This window comes from Polypterus senegalus, unplaced genomic scaffold (genome assembly GCF_016835505.1).
Source record: "Polypterus senegalus isolate Bchr_013 unplaced genomic scaffold, ASM1683550v1 scaffold_4281, whole genome shotgun sequence".
In the NCBI taxonomy this organism is placed as follows: Eukaryota; Metazoa; Chordata; class Cladistia; order Polypteriformes; family Polypteridae; genus Polypterus; species Polypterus senegalus.
This window is the reverse complement of record NW_024381389.1, coordinates 25,001-31,060: the sequence shown is the minus strand read 5'-3', so window position 1 is coordinate 31,060 and position 6,060 is coordinate 25,001. Positions and strand designations below refer to the sequence as shown.

The 6,060-nt window shown below is 41.2% G+C and overlaps 1 non-coding gene across 1 annotated transcript; it reads left to right on the top strand.

Annotated features, from left to right (window-relative positions):
- Positions 1-279: 279 nt before the first annotated feature.
- On the top strand, positions 280-359 carry trnas-uga. Its single transcript has one exon. It is a non-coding gene; the product is annotated as a tRNA-Ser (tRNA).
- The last annotated feature ends 5,701 nt before the right edge of the window (positions 360-6,060 follow it).

The following is a 6,060-nucleotide window of genomic DNA, read 5'->3' as shown; positions in this document are numbered from 1 at the left end:
TGCTTGGCTGATATAGTTAACTTTGAATTCTTTCGGGGTCTGGCTGTGTAGCTAACACATGTGGACTTTGCAACCAAGACATGCTGTTAACTGTTCTACTCTCACAGATAATCGATTCACTTGAAATCCTCTGCCTCCTTAAGGATGTTCAGAAATAGACCGTATTATTACGCTCCTGCTCCAGTCCAAATGTCTTCAGAGCACATATTGACAAACAGAAGAAAGGGCTTATTCGACGATTGAAGGAATTCAGGCGCGATTGCAGGACCCTCACCGTCAGTAGTCGTGGCCGAGTGGTTAAGGCGATGGACTTGAAATCCATTGGGGTTTCCCGCGCGGTTCGAATCCTGCCGGCTAATGTAGTTTAAACTTTAGCAAATTCAAGGTATTAAGCCTTAACTTGCCACTCCCAATGCAATTTGCAAATCTTCTCAGTGGCTCACGGCTCAATTAACAAAACTGGTAGATGCTGCAATCAATGGGAGGCATAAGAACACATTCCGCTGACAGCTTACCAGTTTCTGTTCACAACACGAATACTGAACGCGCTTGTGCAAAGTTAAGTGTCCTTTCGGCACAGACTGCAGCAAAGCATTTGAGTGCAGTCTAGAAAATGATCAGCTGCCGTTCAAACGCCATACTCGTGCAAACCCCCAAAGCAGTGACCAATATACCTATACTGATATTGATACTAATGATTTAAAAACAGTCGTGTTCAAAGATTAAGCCTCAAAATCACTTGTTGGTCTGAATTTGGAGAGGAAGACTGTAAGGCCATTTTAACACAAACCTCATTTATTTCTTTTCATTTGCAGTGCTACGGGTGAAAGGCACTGCCATGGACTGAAGGCTTAAATTTACTAATGATTCTGGGTGTAAAACGACAGAATTCACATGTGATGTGAAACGAATCTAATAAGAACGGGGATCAGTAAATCATGCACGTCAGCCTTCTTCGGAGACAGCAAAGGCTAAAGAAGAGGAGAAGTAAAGAAGAGCTGACAAACAATCGGCTCCGCACTTGCAACACTACACGTCGCCGTCGTTGTTTTCCTTAATATCCGTGATCAGCTGTGTTTCTTGCTTATCTCCCTTTGCTCTCGGGTGAAATTTTGTGTCTCAACATAGGATTCAGCCAAAAAAGAAAACTTAAATCAAGAAATAAGTAACAAATGAAAGCATGATGGGACCACTGTAGTTTCCTTCCATAGACTCAATAATTTACAGTAATTTACAGAAGTGAAAGAAAGAGAAAATTAAAAAAAAAAAAAAAAAAAAGAAAAAAAAGAAATTTACCGCCTAAAGCTATATCGCTGGCAGCTGAGTCCTGTAGTCGCGGGTCGAGTGGTTAAGGCGATGGACTAGAAATCCATTGGGTCTCACCGCAGGTTTGAATCCTGCCGACTACGTTTGTGTTTCGCTCTGTTAAGAATGTCTTCAAAGTCCAAATTTAGCAGTCAGACTAGGCATTGTTAGCATTATGTAGGCAATGATTCCCTTCAATTGTCTCAGAATTATGAACCCATTATGGCACACGGATATATTCCTTAACTTTCTTAACTTTGGAATATTGGATAAGGAAGTGTCTGCTGTTAGTAGCAATAAAAGGACTTTTCAGCGATTAGAAGAAAACAAAAAAAATATTCAGTCGTTTTACAAAGTTGGACAAGGCTTTGAATAGTTAATTCTATTTTTTGTGTCCGCCGTGTGGCAGAACGGGTTGAAAAACAGCATTTATCCTGCCTGAAAGACTGCCTCGTATTGACTGACTGTTGAATGAGAAAACGCTAAATCACTCGCTAATCGTCAGAGATCTTGTGTAAAAGAAAAAAAAAAAACTACGGGAAAGTAAAAGGAAAGATAAGGCTTTAGGAATCAAAGAACTGACAATTAAGACGGATTCCTTTGGAACTTTAACGACAAATTTTACAGACATTAAAGTTAATGCGGACAATCCATTTTAGAGTGTTTGCACTTTTAAACATAACAAAATAAATTTCAAGCTGCCTCAACGCAGCAAGCTGAGACATGCTTAAGCATTTTTACCACGATAACAGAGACAGCTTCCTGTTATTTATGACAATAGAAACTGGGGAGTAACTCTCGCTCTTTCATGATTAAAACGAGCACGTTTTGTTCTTTCTGTTGCTTCTTCTCAGTTGCTTGGCTGATATAGTTAACTTTGAATTCTTTCTCGGGGTCTGGCTGTGTAGCTAACACATGTGGACTTTGCAACCAAGACATGCTGTTAACTGTTCTACTCTCACAGATAATCGATTCACTTGAAATCCTCTGCCTCCTTAAGGATGTTCAGAAATAGACCGTAATATTACCGCTCCTGCTCCAGTCCAAATGTCTTCAGAGCACATATTGACAAACAGAAGAAAGGGCTTATTCGACGATTGAAGGAATTCAGGCGCGATTGCAGGGCCCTACCGTCAGTAGTCGTGGGCCGAAAGTGGTTAAAGGCGATGGACTTGAAACCCATTGGGGTTTCCAGCAAGAGGTTCAATCCTGCCGGCTACGTAGTTTAAACTTTAGCAAATTCAAGGTATTAAGCCTTAACTTGCCACTCGCCCAATGCAATTTACAAATCTTCTCAGTAGCTCACGGCTCAATTACAGTTTTTCTCGATTGGTTTGGCTCATTTCCTGAAACCGAGATTACATTCTCAAAATAACATGGACAAATCTCCAAACCACCTTGCAATTGTTCACAACAGAATGTCATTTTTCATTGGTTTAATCAAATTGCAAATGCTTTAGTACATGTCTCAAGTGACTCTGTGCTTCTTTTCAAATGATTATGTACAAGTAGCTACAGTTAGCACAATGAGCCCACATTTAGCACATTTTCCAAATAAATAGATCTTGCCGATCTAAACTGATTAGTTGATTTTTCAGTGAAATGGTCACTCACTCCAAAACTTATCAGCATGGTTTCATTGTGTAAGTCGTCATATGCACAATTGTCTGTTCAACTGTCAAAATTAGTCAAAGATATAATACCATGAAAGAATATCTTGGAACATTTGATAAAGTTATGACAGTACTTGACAATCAATCAGGTGAAATTAGAACTAACGAAGGAGCAGTTTCCCACATCTCAGATGACCAATCAAACAGGTTGTTCAGATACCTGACAGGTGTTGTCTATGATTATGACTGCTGCCAAAAGTATATAGACAGAGCTTGGCGGGGGCCAGTTTCATTTGCAGTGTGAACATGGAAGCACCTCGCCAAGTACAACAGCAACTTCCTGCTCGAGGAAGAGGAGGAAGAAGAAGAGGAGGAGTGAGAATGCGTGGAGGAATAGGGGGAAGAGGCCGAGGAGCACGGAGGCACCATGATGTCCCAGATGAAATCCGGCCACCCTTATTGACCACGTCATCAACGATCGCCTCACAATGGCAGAGGCAGGTCGCCGAGTGCAGCCTAATGTGCCTCGGCTACAGTCTCCTCCATCATCCAAACCTTTCGTGAGGGAAAACAGGTACAGAACTATGCTATTGAACTATTCAGTGTTGGTGTGTGTGTAGGCCTAGAGTACTGTAATATCGTCATGTGATGTTATATGATACTATAAAAATGACAAAGACAAAAAAATGGAGAAAATACTGTAAATAGTATTCCAGTCACTGTGCAGTGTATCACACTTCTAGTACCATAAGACAGCAGTACAATTACATTGGTAACTCATTTTGTAACAAATTTACAGTGTTGACCTTTGACTTGTATGTCTAGGATTGGACGACAGCCTCAAGTGGGTGGCAGAAGAAAACTTCTAAATGAACAACAAGAACAAGAAATATGCAATATGGTCATTGCAAATAATGCCATCACACTGAGACAGATTGTAATGCAATCCTGCTAGACAATGTAATGTTCCAAAATATAAACTCTATCAGCATCTCCACAATAGACCAGGTATTGAAGAAACATCAGATGACCATGAAACAGATTTACAGGGTACCATTTGAGAGAAACTCTGACAGAGTGAAAGGGCTGCGGTACCAGTATGTGCATGTAAGTCAACTACTGGTTGTCTATCATTGTAACACTATTACAGTAAGACATGGTTACCACTGTTTTTGTTTTATGTTATCCTTTTCACCTTCAGAATCCAGCTTTGTGTGACTAGAGCATTTTTCCTAGAAATTGTCTTCAGTTTCCCACTCCCTGTTTGTACAGTACTTTAGATCCTCCCTGCAGTATCTGTCTCTACTTGACTGATTAGATTTATTTCTATTCTATTGTAGAGAATTATGGCATTAGAAGGCAACGAAACCCCTCACATCCTAGTGTTCGTTGATGAAGCTGGCTTCAACCTGGCCAAAGGTCGAAGGCGGCGTCAGAACATCATTGGCCACCGAGCCACTGTGGATGTCCCAGGCCAGCGAGGAGCAAATATAACAATGTGTGCTGCTATATCAGAAAGAGGTGTGGCCACACATTCCCAGTTTAGGGCCCTACAATACACAAAAGCTCCTCAATTTTTTGGACCACCTTTATACTGATCTGATCCCAGAAAATGAGAGAGGTGTAGAAGGACCTCAGCTACCACATTATGTCATTGTGTGGGATAATGTGAACTTCCACCGCGGCCCACGCATCAGAACCTGGTTCACCACCCATCCCCGGATGCTAATGGAGTTTCTTCCACCTTACTCTCCTTTCCTGAATCCAGGTTTTTTCAGCTTGGAGGTGGAGGGTGTATGAGCATCAGGCTCAAGACCAGAGGGCCCTGCTGCATGCAATGGATGCTGCATGTGAGGACATCACAGGGGATCAATGTAGGGGATGGTTGAGACATTCACTGCGCTTTCTTCCACGCGCTGCATCGCGAGAAAATATCCGCTATGCGATGTGGATGAGAATTTATGGCCTGACAGAGAGCAGCGCCGATGGCCAGGAGGATGAGGATGGTGGCCAGGAAAGAGAGGGTGACAATGGCGACCACTGAAAATATTACTGTACTATAGTTCTGAGATTTATTTACAGTATGGTGGGCTAGAGTTTTTTGTTTTTTTTTTGTTTGTGTTTATAACTGTTCGCATTTACAGAATCCTGTATATGTTTTCTTTTCACAGTATGTTCTCTAATGTTAACATTTCTTTGTACGAATAAAAATGTTTACAGTTTCCTTGAGTATGAGTGGTTTATTGGAGGCTGATTTTACTGTAAAATCTTTTGGTTTTATTCATAGTGGTATTCTGTTGCTAGACCTGTGCCTCATTGACAAAACGTCTAAGCATTTTGACTTGCAGTGCTTAAACAATGCCAAAGGTATAATGCATTTTGGGGCATTGACTATTTATATGGGAAGGATATTTAGTTTTGACACATGGATAAACTCTTTTGGGAGAGATATGAGCTTTTGCAGGGGATCCATGGTGTTGTGCTAAACCATCCGGGGTATTCTGACAAAAGCACTAAATGAATGCACATGTGCCAAGGCAATTGAGAAGGATCTGTGCTATTCTGACTGTACTGACCTTTTATATGGGAAAGGAATCTGCTTTTGAAGCATGGACGAAGAGTTTGGGGTAAGATATTTGTTTTGCTAGTGAGCTATAATGTTGGGCAGCACTGTAAGACTGTTTGGCCAAATGACCTTATGGTTTTGAGAATGTCATCTCGGTTTCAAGAAATGAGCCAAACCAATCGAGAAAAACTGTAACAAAAACTGGTAGATCCTGCAATCAATGGGAGGCATAAGAACACATTCCGTTGACAGCTTACCAGTTTCTGTTCACAACACGAATACTGAACGCGCTTGTGCAAAGTTAAGTGTCCTTTCGGCACAGACTGCAGCAAAGCATTTGAGTGCAGTCTAGAAAATGATCAGCTGCCGTTCAAACGCCATACGCTGCAAACCCCCAAAGCAGTGACCAACATAACTATACTAATATTGATACTAATGATTTAAAAAACAGTCGTGTTCAAAGATTAAGCCTCAAAATCACTTGTTGGTCTGAATTTGGAGAGGAAGACTGTAAGGCCATTTTAACACAAACATCATTTATTTCTTTTTTGCAGTGCTACGGGTGAAAGGCACTGC